At 24.3% G+C, this 14,484-nt stretch overlaps 1 protein-coding gene across 2 annotated transcripts in view; it reads left to right on the top strand.

The window, feature by feature from the left end:
* LOC122504508 overlaps nt 1-14,484 on the top strand; it is a 94,803-nt gene that overhangs the window by 42,724 nt on the left and 37,595 nt on the right. The window contains exon 1 of one of the 2 annotated variants that reach the window (XM_043615655.1): nt 12,302-12,389. The exons of the other annotated variant lie outside the window; for it this stretch is intronic. The gene's annotated coding sequence lies outside the window, so the exon portion shown is untranslated. Of the gene's footprint in view, nt 1-12,301; nt 12,390-14,484 lie in introns of those variants that run through there. 2 annotated transcript variants of the gene reach the window in all.

The raw sequence follows: 14,484 nt of genomic DNA, 5'->3' as shown, positions 1-14,484 counted from the left end.
AACAATTTGGACTCAATAATAATAAATATGAAAAGAGATATTAAATTTTAATAAATTTTAATTTTCTGGAAATAAAATTTTAGTATATAACATCCCTATTTAATGTATTTTAATATTAATACACGGAAAAAATCTTGGGTGACGTGCCGTTCCAAGTAGACCGAAAATGTACGAATGCGATACGACTTTAGTTTGGAGGAGCTGCATTTCCAACTTGGGCGTGCTGAACGCCCAAGATGCGGCTATTGCAGTCCCAAGGTTTTGAGTCTCAAATCTTGGGTGTTCAGCGCCACCAACATGGGAACGTAGATTTCCCGAATTGAGAACGTAGCACATCCAAACTATAGTTCCCCCACTTTCCGACGATTGGGATTGCACGTCACCCAAGATTTTTTCCGTGTATATGTTTTACTATTATAGTGTTTTTATAACTCATTTTATGTGGAACTTATAGAATAAACCACGCAGAAGAACGAGTGGACTTAATAGTTTAATTAAATGAACATCAAATTTAATTAAGAGATAATTTTTAAAAGAAGGATTTTAATAAATTTCTATGACACTTTTTTACCTCTCAATTTTTTTTCTTTATAAATTGAGTTGAAAAAATAAAGTGCACAATAATTTTATTTTTTTTTTATATTTTCGTAAACAATTACCTAGTTACTTAATATTCTTACAAAAATACAACATTCTCCAGAAAATTAAAATTAAAAATAGAATAAATTCAAAATTGAAAAGTAAGGAAATTACATTAAAAAATTGTAAAAAATAATAGCTATATTGTAAATTAAAAATAAAAAAATTGTAAATCAGAAATAAAAGAAATTCTAAGGTAAAACAAAAGCGTTTTAAATTAAAAGTTAAGGAAAATAAAAGAAACGTAAATTAAAATGAAAAGAAATTGTAAATTACAAAATAAAATAATTTGAAAACTTAAACAAAAAAATTCTAATTGAACAATAAAGTAAATTGATAAAATTTAAAGGAAATAAATGATATAATGGTAGAAATTTTGAGAAAGATAAAATTAGTGATAGGATTACGATTGTGTTAAACAAGAAAAACTTTTTAATCTTTTAACAGAAGTGCATTTTTCTTTCGCGAGTATACAGCATCAACAAAATTCTCTCTTGAGAGATGATTCTCCAATAAACTTGCACGGCAACTTACGTTTATCTTGAAGAAAAACAGTTCTATTTTATTAAGCAACATTGTTATCAATCCAATTTTAAAAATAAAAATCTATATCTAAACTGAAAATTGAATATCGCAATTTTTCCCCCTTTTCTTTTATGGAAAATTTAAATAGATCTTAATATTTCAAAATTTACTCATCTTTCTCGAAAAAAGTTTTTCAAAATTTGCGAAATTACTAGTTTTAATTTTCTAAATTCAATAATTAGAAACTGTTTCTTAATTTTAATTAAAAAAATATATATATATTTAATTCTGAATAAATTTATTTCTCAAAATAAATAAATAATCTGCTTCTTCATTGTAATTAGTTTTTTATTCCTGCAAGTTAATATAATTGATTACAAAATGACGTAAATTGTAAATTTTTTTCCTCCAGTTTCATGAAAAAAAACAGAAAAAAATCCAGAAGATTCTTACCATTTTTATATTATCGATAAATGTTTTATTTTTCCTCTCTTTTTTCAATTTGAAAAAAATAATCTATATAATCTGTGTAGGCAAGAAAAAAAATATTTTTCCAATAAATAAAAGGAGATTTGAGTTGTCAACAATTTTTTATTCAGCAATATGTGGATATGGGACATAAATTGGATATAACAATTTATTTCTGTTGTGCCATATCCATATTAATGGTTTGAAACAGTAAAATAATTTAATTGGCTAACGTTTTTTTTCGATTTTTTTTTTTTTTTTAATGCGCCGCAATGATGCAGCTTATAGATATATTCAAGTTGGTGGAATATTTATTATATATTTGAAAATAACTACATATACATATTTTTATATCTGTGTGTGTCGGCTTGTCGGAAAGCCGTGAAATTCGATTTTAACGACACAATTCCCTTGGCGCGCACGATGCGTTCCCTGGTATATGTATATGCATCGGACGTCCGGGAATATAAATTTTAATATGAGAATGCTCTCTTGTATGGTGTGGCTCCGGATCATGAAGTTACCAAACTAAATGCAACTTACTATATCTTATTAACCATTCCCCTGGAAAGCGACTCTGAAAAACCATTTGTGGCATGAATTTCCATTAATATTTATCATTCGGATGGGTCTCTTTGCTTATTTTTATCGAAAATAAAAAATTTTCATTTTATAATTTTTAAATAATATAGAGAGGGAAAAACTATTGTTCCAAATTAATAATTAATTCAATTGGTAAACGAATCCGCTCTATTTCATCAGTAGAAAAATACTAATTCAGATTTAGAGAGTAAATTGTCGGCAAATTAGTTTTTATCATTTTTAATCATATTATTCCTAAATTTTTAGTATATTTTTCTAATTTTTAGTTTTATTATATTAACATTTAACTTTAAACTAAAAAGTTACTGTAAATGTAATTAAAAATTGTGAAAGTTAAATAAATTGTCGAGTAATGTAAAAGATTTTGAAAATTGTAATTTTTTTTTTTTTTTGAAAAGAGACGATATTGTGAATGAAGTTGATGACCCTCGAAAGTCGATGAGAAGTTTTTTGGAGAAGAATGGTGAAATCGTTTTATGCGAAATGATGACGTTTAATACTTAAGGACTTTCAAAAAACTGCTGGAGCTTAGACTGGCTTTAGTCAGGGGAACAAGGGGTCCGCTGAATTTGCAAAATCTCAACTCGACCTCTTCACGCGCTACTCTAGTTGGGAACATCGATTAGATATGATTCAATGAGCCTTCCGGCATTATGAGCTTCATCATATATAAGAGAGTATGCCCCGAGCATCAAACTCAAAGTACATTCTAGCCAGGAGGAGAGAGAGAGTGAGTGACTTTCTCATATGTCAATATTAATTTCATGCAAAAACTTTTTTTACTGTAAAATCAGGGATGCCACAGGACAGGTAAAGCCAGGGAAACAAAACCTTAAACTTTTTCTATTTCTGATAATAATTTCTTTTTAAATAACTAAAATTCTTGAAAAAATATCATAAAATTAATACTTATAAATTATTTAATGAATAATTTTACTCAAAAATTTCAAAACTAATTGAATTCTAAAAGAGTTGCGTTTACAATTTTCATAAAAAGATGAATTTAAAAAAGTTTCAATTTGAAATTATATAGAACTTCGATTTTTAATGCATTTAATTAGAAATTTTAAAGAACAGATTTTTTAAAAAACTTTAATTAAAATTCTTTTGAAATTAGTTATATTTTTTAATATATATTCAATTGATTATTAAAAACAATGAATTAATAGAAGAATTTTAGTAAAAAGCATTAATAAAAAATTGAATTTTGGAGAAGTTACAAATGATTGCAGAAATTCAATTATTTTTAAAAAGTAATAAAATTCTTCGCAAAAATTCAATTTGTTCAAAATTTAAAAAAAAATTCACCTCAAAATTTCAATTATCTTTATATGCAAATAAAACAATTCTTCTCCAAAATTCACTTATTTTCAAAAATTTAAGTAATAAAATTAATTAATTAATAATTAATTAATTTTTAATTTAAGTAATAAAAATTTCACGGAAATTCAATTATTTACAAATTTTTTATAAATTTCTTTTCAATAATTCAATTATTTTGATCATAAAATTTTGTTTAGGAATTCAATTATTCTTATAAATAAGAAAACTCATTGCAGAGTTTCAAATATTTTTAGTACAATTTTAATCGAATTCCTCAAAAGATGTAATTATTCTTAAAAATTTTTACTTATTTATTTATTTATTTATTAGTATATAATTTTATTAAAATTCGTAGAAAGAATTTAATTATTATTTAAAAACCAGCAGAACTACATGCGCGCAAGCGCCCGTGAAATTTTGCTTCACATTGTTGCTTTAAAAGACTTGCTTTATGAAATTTAAGGAAAATTCTTTTTTTAAATATAATTTTTCTAACAATTTTTCTTTAAATTTAGATATTTGAACAACTCGAATAGAAGTCGCCAAAATATTTCTAACAGCAACTTGAATGTAAGATATTTTTTTATTAAATAATTGAACTTTAGAGTATAGCAGTGGAACAATCCTGGTAATAAGTTTATTCTACATCTTTTTTTTATTCAATTATTTTCCAAATTTTCAATAAAAATTCTTCAAAAATCAAAAATTCATTAAAATATTCAATTTATTTCAATGAAATTTGACAAAATTTTCCATTGTTTTTATTTTTCAAGAAACAAATTTCTTCGGAATTTCTAAATTAAATTATTCAAAACTTCAATACTTTTTGTTAAACAAAAAATTAAAAACATATTCTTATTTATTTTTCGACAGGAATTACAATTTATATTTTTATACTTTTGCTTCCCTTAAATTTTCAAGGAATCTAATTTGAAACCTTTTAAAATTTAATTAATTCCTAAAATTCCTATTATAACGCTTTAAATAGTCAAATATTTTCTGAAATTTAAGCTGAATTTTTTTAAAATCAATTTCTATCAGAATTTAACGACGAGAATTAAATTATATAAGTTGAATAATTTTTGTTAATTTATAAAATAATGTATTTTCAAAAATACAATTATATTTCTAGATAATTTTTAAAGAAGAAAAAACAAAATTTTTTTAAATATAAAATTTTCCTGACTGCCTTTATCTAATTGGCAATGAAATTATTTCTAGAGTAACAGTTATACGTGACCTTGGGGTAATGCTCAATAGATTTTTTAATTATGATGATCATATTAATTACACCATCAGTAAGGCGAACAGGGTATTGGGCTTTGTCATGAGAACTGCCTCAAATTTTAGAAACGAGTTAGCAATAAAAATATTGTTCTTTACGTTAGTCAGACCTGTCATCCAGTTTGCGTCTACTTTGTGGAGGCCTTATCAGGACTATTGGGTGGATGATATTGAGAGAATTCAGAACAAATTTATTCGTTTCCTCGCCAAACAAATTGGAGTGCCTTACGACTTCTATGATAACGACTATACTGACCTTAGAAAAAGATTTAATATTCCAACTATATCTCAGAGATTTCTTTTTGCAGATCTCCTGTTTTTATTTAAAGTCATTAATGGTTTACTTAATTGTTCAGATCTCTTAAGTTTATTTTGTTTTTTTGCAGCAAAGCATTCTCCCAGAAATGAAGTTCCATTATTTAATTAACAACTTATTAGAACTAATTACTTAGAAAATTCAGTGGTCAATAGGTTGAGTCGTGAGGCAAATCAGTTTTACTTTTATGACAGAGTAAATTTTTATGGCGTTTCGCTTAATGCGTTTGTTAGAGAACTGCGCAAGCAGATTTTCAACAAAAATAATAACAAGGCGGTCAACTAGTAACGTAAGATTTTCATTGTTCAGTACATTGTACGAAAGGGCAATATAAGCCCGTTTATATATATATATATATATATATATATATATATATATATATATATATATATATATATATATATATATATATATATATATATATATATATATATATATATATATATATATATATATATATATATATATATATATATATATATATATATATATATATATATATATATATATATATTATATAAATATATTATATATGGGCAATTCCACGCAAGATTTACCTATGACCTTGAGAATTCGGTTAAACATATTTTTTTCTCAATCTATATGGAAAAAAAAGAAATACGTGTTTTTTTATGTTTGTTTAATCGCCCAAATTTTCGAGTTATGAATTTTCGAAATTTTGGATTTGTAACTGTAGACATATTTTCAGTAGCTTATAAGTCTGAAAATATTGAGTTTAGAAAAAACTTGTCAAGGAATGAAAGTTTTAGTTTTCTTTCAACTTTTAAGAAATGTAAAAAAAAATTTTTTTTAAAAATTTTTTAATAAAAAAAAATTTTTTTTTATAAACAAATTAATTTTTTTTAACTTTGGACCTTTTTTTTTTTAAATTTATTTATACCTTATAATATACAGAAGATTTTCCAAAAAGTTTTGGAGTGGGCCGACGCGTTTAATGAGTTGTACAAAATTTTCAAAAATCACGTGCAAGGTGCTCGCGTTCTACGAAACGCCTCACAATGGAATTTTTTTACAATTTACTTCTCAAAAAATGTCTACAGACTAAAATTTTTAATCGATTCGAGTGTTTTTTGTTTTAAATAAAAGGAGAACAATTTCTGAAGATATCTCTCCATGCAAACCTAAGAATCTTCAATTGTTTATAATTTTTTTTAAAAACAAAAAGTTAACAAATTAATTGTGTAGTTTCCTTTAAAAATGAAAGATTATTTTCTTATTTTGCTACTACACATGTCCTAAATCAAATTCAATTAATATAATATACGACCACCAAATAAATAGTAAAACATAAAATAATTTATCTAAACTGTTATAAACAATATTAGTTAACAAATAGTTAACTTTGGTTCCTCTCCATAAAAAAACTTTGTTTTTTCATATTCATATTGTACTTTAGGTTCATTTAATGAATACATCTCCCTTTCGTTAAAAAACAATTTTTAATTGTTATAAACAATAATAGTTAACAAATAATGAACTTTGGTTCCTCTGCACCAAAAAGAATTTTTTTCATAGTTTTCATTGAAGTTTATTACAAAGAATATATGTTAAAAAATAGTGAACGTATGAAATAGTTTGTTCAATAACTATATACAATTTAATTTATATAAATTTGTATTAAATGTTTTTTTTCTTTCCTTGTGTTTTTGAAAATTAAAATAAAAAAATTAATTAACACTCGAATCGATTAAAAATTTTAGTCTGTAGACATTTTTTGAGAAGTAAATTGTAAAAAAATTCCATTGTGAGGCGTTTCGTAGAACGCGAGCACCTTGCACGTGATTTTTGAAAATTTTGTACAACTCATTAAACGCGTCGGCCCACTCCAAAACTTTTTGGAAAATCTTCTGTATATTATAAGGTATAAATAAATTTAAAAAAAAAAAAAGGTCCAAAGTTAAAAAAAATTAATTTGTTTAAAAAAAAAAATTTTTTTTTATTAAAAAATTTAAAAAAAAAATTTTTTTTTACATTTCTTAAAAGTTGAAAGAAAACTAAAACTTTCATTCCTTGACAAGTTTTTTCTAAACTCAATATTTTCAGACTTATAAGCTACTGAAAATATGTCTACAGTTACAAATCCAAAATTTCGAAAATTCATAACTCGAAAATTTGGGCGATTAAACAAAAATAAAAAAACACGTATTTCTTTTTTTTCCATATAGATTGAGAAAAAAATATGTTTAACCGAATTCTCAAGGTCATAGGTAAATCTTGCGTGGAATTGCCCATATATTAAAAAGCCGATTGGTTTATATAAAAACATTTCTTTTTATATGAGCCAACTTTTTCGTGTACGCCGAAGCGGATATATAAACTGTTTTTGTTAGATACCAACACTGTGTGTGATAATCGACTAAAAAGCGTTTTTTCAAAAAATGCAAAGTACTTTTTTTCCAAGTTAATTAATTGGAAAAGGTAAATGTAATGCATTTTCTTTTAGTGTTTTCCTTATATTTTGTGATGCAATATTGCATTGTTCCAATCTACGGTTGAAAATAATTTAATTTTCCTTTTTCAAAATAGCGCCAATTTCTGGGTGTGAGACACAGCATATCACCAGTTGTAAGACGGTGTCAACACCCATCTGGGCAGCATAAAAAATACGACTTTGCAAGCATGTCAAGTGGAAGAAAGTCAATTGATTCAGAAGAAATCAATTTTAATGCTCTTGTTGAAGCTTGTGTTTATTTGATAGTCATATTTTGGCGAATAAATATTATTATTTAGTATATAATAATATATATTATTAATATATTTAATTATTTCTACTAAACATAACGTTTTATGTCAAACTTATTCAATTTTAGCAATTTTTAATGAGTGTCTCACAACTGGAGACATTTTTTTTTTGACAAAAGCGATGTGCTCGGAAAATGTATCGTAAAATTTTTTGAGTTCATCGAAACACTACACTTTCTTTGAATAAAAGTTGCGTATTTCTGTTACCTTTCGAACGGTGTATTTTAATTACAATTTCGTTTACCCGTTTACAATATACGGGTCAAAAATGAAACCCGTCTCACAACTGGAGACTCTCCCCTACTTTTGAATTTTTGAAAGTTTAACTTTACCTACTATAACAAAAGAAAACTGTGTCCTTTTTAAGGGCTACAATTTTAGCTTATTTGAAAATGTTCAAATAAGAGTATAAAATTAAATATCTATTATGATTTTTAACATTAGTTTCTTAAATTTAAGAATTTTGATAAATTTTCCACATTACTCAAAATGTAATGTTTTTATTTCTATTTAATTTGATTTTTAATTTGAGCTATTAAGAGATTTTATGTTTTTGAATAATTTGTCTCTTACTAGCAACAGAAATGGTTTTATAAATCCGTATTTGAATAAATTTAGCAAGTGGGTTAAAATTTGATTATGCATTTATGTGAAAGCAGAGTGCACATGCATTTTAAAGGGTCATTACCTTCTTTAGGTCCGATTTACTGTTTCTGGCACAGCACCAGGTTAATTCATTTAAATTGGTTTAAACTCTTCTCGCAGATTATTTTATTTATTTCTTTTTTTTTTGTTCTCTAACCTCTAACAGTATTTCATTTTTGAAATTTAGCAGCAGATAAAATGAGGATAGAGTAATTCTTTAGACAACGTAAATATTTAACGATTTATAATATTTAAAAGGATGTGCCTGATATGAAATATTTAAAGTAAGAAGAGGAAATTTTATTCTAAATTTTAATATTTCAAAATTTTATCTATATTATGATATTATGGTACGTATATAAAATGCGGACATGAAAACTACTTTAAGAGAAAGGAGAAGAAACTCGATTTTTCTAAAAAATTTATTTTCAAATAATTTTTATTTATTTTGCCAGACATGACAACTTTTTTTCAAAAAATCAAAAGAAAAGAAGAATAATGAATTTTACTCAAGTAGAAACATCTATACTCAGATAGACATGAAAAAATCTGAATTTTTTCTTAAGTAGAGAAATCTGATTTTAGTCAGACATTGAGTAATTGGAATTTGTACTTAAGTACATAGAGAAAACCAGTTCAGTCAGACATAAGAATAATTGGAATTTTCAACGAACGGAAATTAATTTATATTGATAATAATTTTTAATTTTATTATACCTACTTGTATTACATACTTTTATATACTTTTTATAGTTTCATTATATTTGTATAAATCTCTTTTTTATTCCAAGCAGAAAAATCCGCTTTGGTTTAGACATTTTATTTCCTGCTTTTAACGAAGCAAAAAAATCCCATCTCTCTCAGACGATAAAACTTTTAACATTAATTATATAAAATCGTCTGATAATGTCAAGTTGTTTATAATTAATAATTACTAACAATTAAAAAGTACTTTACTCGAGAAATTGAAATTGGTAAAAGATATATAAATTTTATTATTACAACTTTCCGAAAATAAGTTTAAATCTTTAGCTGAAAATTTTAATTATAACTCTTTAGAAATTAAATTATTTTAATTATGACATTTTGTTAGATTTAATAATATTCTAGGGTCAGATGGGGTAAATAGAAATAAGGGGTAAATCGAAACAGTAGTTATTTTAGTTAAATCAAAAATTTTTTAAATAAATACGGCCTTACATCTTGAAGCTTATATCACCCCCAACAAGTTCTAAGTATTCTCTCATTTTCCATTTGTCAATTAACAGCAATATATACAAAAATATTTCCTATTGCATAAAAAATTGAAAATCAAACAAGACATCCTTTCACTTTTTTGACTCGCATTTGGAAAAAAATAAACTAAAAATTCATACTAAAATTTATAATTATCTCTTATTAATACTACAACAAAAATCAACTTTGATTTTTTCATTTTCCAAACTTTAATTCAAAATAGGAGACTGTTTCTATTTACCCCTAAAAACTGGAAATTCGGGGTAAATAGAAACAGCAGAAATTTCAATAATATTTCTTATAATATAAATGAGAAAATTATTTCTATCAAATACAACACTATAATATAAGAGAGAATAAGAGATAACGGGAGAGAATGAGAGAGAATAAGAGAGAACAAACCTTTATTTGTGTAATATGTTTCAACTTTTGGCATGGTTTATTTTTAAACTTATGTAATGCATTATTATTTATTAGTTTTAATTATTTTATAAATAACACAATTCCTTATGTAATTCTTTGTATCTTTTAACATTTCCATACTTGAAATTGATTTTTTCTTAATTTTTGTAAGAAATAATCAACTGTTTCTATTTACCCCTAAATTTTTGCAAAGTTGAAAAATTTAGGAGTAAATAGAAACAGTTAATTATTGAGATTTAATGATACCCATATTTTTTATTTCACCATAAAATTGTTTCACGGAAGTGTAATAATAACTCAATACACAAGGAAACCGAAAGTATTCCGATTTAAAAGAAAAAACTTATGTTATTGGTGAAACTTAGCAAATCTGTTTCTATTTACCCCAACTGACCCTAATTAAATTAAAATTCTTTGAAAATGCAGTTTTTTTAAAACTCTGTAATGAAATAATAAAAACAAATAATAATAACAATGATTAATTTGATTATTCTTTATACGATTTTATTTTTAAATTCAAGTATCTTTACAAAATTAAATTAAAATTTTTCAATCTAATTTTTCCATAATATTTATTATTATTATTAATTTTTTTACAGCAATTGGAATTTTTTTAAATTTTAGTTTAAAACCTTATGAAAAACAATTTTTTCTAAAAATTGCAAATGTTTTTTACATAATTCTTTTCTAAGTTACTTAGAATAAATAACGTTAAGAAATTCTTTTTCTAGAATTTAATTATTTAAAATAACTTTTAAAAAAAAGTAAAAAACTTTTTAAAATTCAAGTGTTATTCAAAAGTTTTAAAGGTGAAAAAAAATTCTAGGAAAATTAAATGCTTTTAAGTATTTAAAAACTTGTTTTTCGACGCCAAAAAATACAAATTTTTTGTAATAATTGCAGAAATTTGACATTTTTCCAGCACTTTTTGATAAAATTGCCTGACATTTTTCTGAATTCTCTGACCAATATTGTTTTTCTAAGTTTTTTATAATTTCTTTGAATCTGCGTCAATCTAATTAAAAGTTTTTTAGTTTTATGCAAAATGTTATTTTTTTTATTGTAGAACTAAACTCTTACTTACTAATAATTACAAATAATTAAACAAAATTACTTATTCATGCTTAAGTAGATTGGATTTGCTCAAATAGATTCCCTACAATGGAATTTAATTATTTGGCAAATGGAAACTAGGAACATTAAATTTAATAATATAAATAATAATAAATAATGATGAAAAGAAATAAATGAAGTAATAAATAAGATAAAAATATAAATTAAGTAATAAATAATAAAAAAAATTGTGAATGAAGTGATAAATAATATAAAAATAAATATTAACTAATAATGATATGAGAGTGATAATAACAAATTTTAAGTATAAAATAACGATATAATTTTATAGAAAAAGTAATAGTAGAAAAATTTAAAAAATAAAAAAGGTAATTAAAATAATAAATTAAAATAATATCTAAAATAATGAAAAATAACAAACACAAAATACAAAAGAATAAAAGTATTTTTTTGTCTGAAAGCGAATAATGAATTACAAACTATTGTCTAAAAGAAAGAAATAAATTACAAGCACAACAAAAAGAGATGAAATTCAAAAATTTGTAATTACATAAAAATATATTTTACAAACAAAAATTTTAATTAAACACCAAAGGAATTTCATTTTCGTATGAGAGAATCGTGTTCTAAAATATGTAGGGTACATATTTCTTGGCAATTTTTTCTTCTCTTTTCTTACTCCTTTATATATGCTTATAAGAAAATTAAACCATTTAATTAGCAAAAAAAAGAGGAAAATATACACATAATATATAAATAACCAAAATGCCTACACATTTTTCCTTTCCTCAAGGTGAATAAATAATGATGCTGTAATACACAATAATAAAAGGCCAACGTCAATGAACGTGTGTAATACGATAGTATCAACTAAGTATATAAACTTGGCATAAATTTAAATCCAGCTTCAAAGTTAATGCGTGGGTAGATAAAGGGAGGTTAAAGCTCGAAAGCTCGAAAGCTTTCGTGCGCACCGCAAGTGGCGCTTTCTATTTCAATATGGTTGCCACTTTGTAGCATCTCGTTCGCATATTGTGGTTTGCTGTAAGTTTATCTCTATTGTGAATCAATTTATCATCAACGAATTAACGTAAGTAGATTAATTTTCATCAACTAATGATAATATTTTCATAATATAACATTAAAATACAATCTAAATGTGCTTTTAAGAACGGAAAAAGGAGAAATTTTCTGAAAAAGCAACGATGATATATAAAACCGGTGTTCTTGCGTATTCTCTCCTTGCGATCAATAAAACGATGGTGGGTGGCATGTTTTGACAGTTTCCTCAAATCATCAACCAAATAATATATAAACAAAAACAAACTCCTGATTTCAATTTTTAACAAAACTTTACTTTTTTTCTTTATTCATCTATTCATCTTCTTTATTCATCTAGAAAAAGTTCTGTCCCTCCTCTCCTTGTGAAATATTTTCACATCACGACAATAATGAATTTCGTGTAAATATTTTTTCGAAAGGAAATTTTTTTTTATTTTTCATTCTCAAAAAAAAGGTAGTGAAGCAATGAAGAGAAGGAAAGTGAAATAATGCGTATATAAAATAGTGCAAAAAAAATTTCTACGTCTCATTCATTGTGAAACGATGAATGGAATGTGAGGGGGAAAAATTGGGTGTTTCGATGACAGTGACGTATTTAAAGACGTAGATTGAGAAAATTTTTGCTATTGAATACAAATTTTTTATTTTTAAAGTGATTTGTGGAGAAGTATTAAAATAGAGGGATAGATGAGTGGAGAATAAAAATATTTTTCCCTATATGATAAAAAAGTGATAAGTGTAGTCTGAGAAAAAAAATTCCCTGTGGACTGTTTAGTACCATTTGATTTGTTTCGTCACTGGAATCTGATCACACCCTAAAAACTCTCATCTTTCACATTCCGAGAACCCTCCTTCGATAACATTGAATCGCAGGTTATTACGTTACTTTAATGTCTATCATTTTTTTCAGAATCAGGAAATCCTTAATGATTGTAAGTTATTCTGCTCGGTCATAATTAACCTTTAATTTACTACAATTAAAAAAATATTTAATATTTAATATTAAATGTAATTATTTATTAATGATATTAGAGAATAATTCAAAATAATAATAATAATAAAAATTATAATATTAACCCTAGAAGGAGTACGTGAATTTACTCACTTACTTTTTTTTTTACTTTCAACTTGTTTTATAAAGTTTCTATTTGAAGTAAAAAAAATTATGTGTAGTGATTTGGTTGGTTTTTTTAGTAAGGAACACAATGATATTATTCATAGTTTGATAAATTAAAAGAATTTTGAAAAAAAATTGGAAAAAAACACCAAAAAATTGCAAAATTGACTTTTTTTTTACAAAAAACGCTGTAGTTTCTTAAAAATTTGACTAATTTAAAAACTATTTTATGTTTTTAAAGTTAAATAGATACACTTTTAGGGGAAAAAATTAATTTTTGTATTACATACTTTAAAAAAAACATAATTATTTGAACATCTGAAGTGAAAGAAATTAAAGACAATTGTCGAATAGTGAATATCATAAAAATGAACTATAAAATTGACTTTAACAATTAATATTTAATATATCTGAATATATTAACATTAAAATTTATAACTTATGAAGTGATTCTGTAAATTAATATTTAATCAAAGTTTTAATTAGCAATTTTAAATATCTCTAATATATGTATGTTAAAATATTATTAACAATATAGAATTTATAATTTAAATTTGACTGTCATTTACCACATTTTTTTGTATTAGAATTTAATCTCTGACTGTAGAAAGAACACAGAAATTTTTAATAAATCTTAACTCAAATTTCATAAGTTGTTACAAATACAGAATGTCTATTTTTCATAAAAATGAAAAATTGAGCTGTTGATTGCATTGCATGAAATAATACCTTAACCTACTTTTTATCTTTACTAGAAATTAAAATAAAAAACTTTTTGTAATGTCTTCATCTGCCGTAGGGTGGGCAAATCCTATTGAGCGGCACTGCATATAATTAATAAATTTATACCAATCTGCAAAAATTAAAAAATTTTTTTTTTGAAAAATTCATAGCTTTTGTTCAGTTTAATATTTTTTCATCAAATATGGCTAATGTTTTAAGTTACACTAATACCTAAAAGACTGACAAATTTTACTTCAATCGGGCAAAACGTTTTCCAGTGATG

This window comes from Leptopilina heterotoma, unplaced genomic scaffold (assembly GCF_015476425.1).
Source record: "Leptopilina heterotoma isolate Lh14 unplaced genomic scaffold, ASM1547642v1 Lhet_300, whole genome shotgun sequence".
Classification (NCBI taxonomy): domain Eukaryota; kingdom Metazoa; phylum Arthropoda; class Insecta; order Hymenoptera; family Figitidae; genus Leptopilina; species Leptopilina heterotoma.
This window is presented reverse-complemented; position numbering and strand designations above follow the sequence as displayed.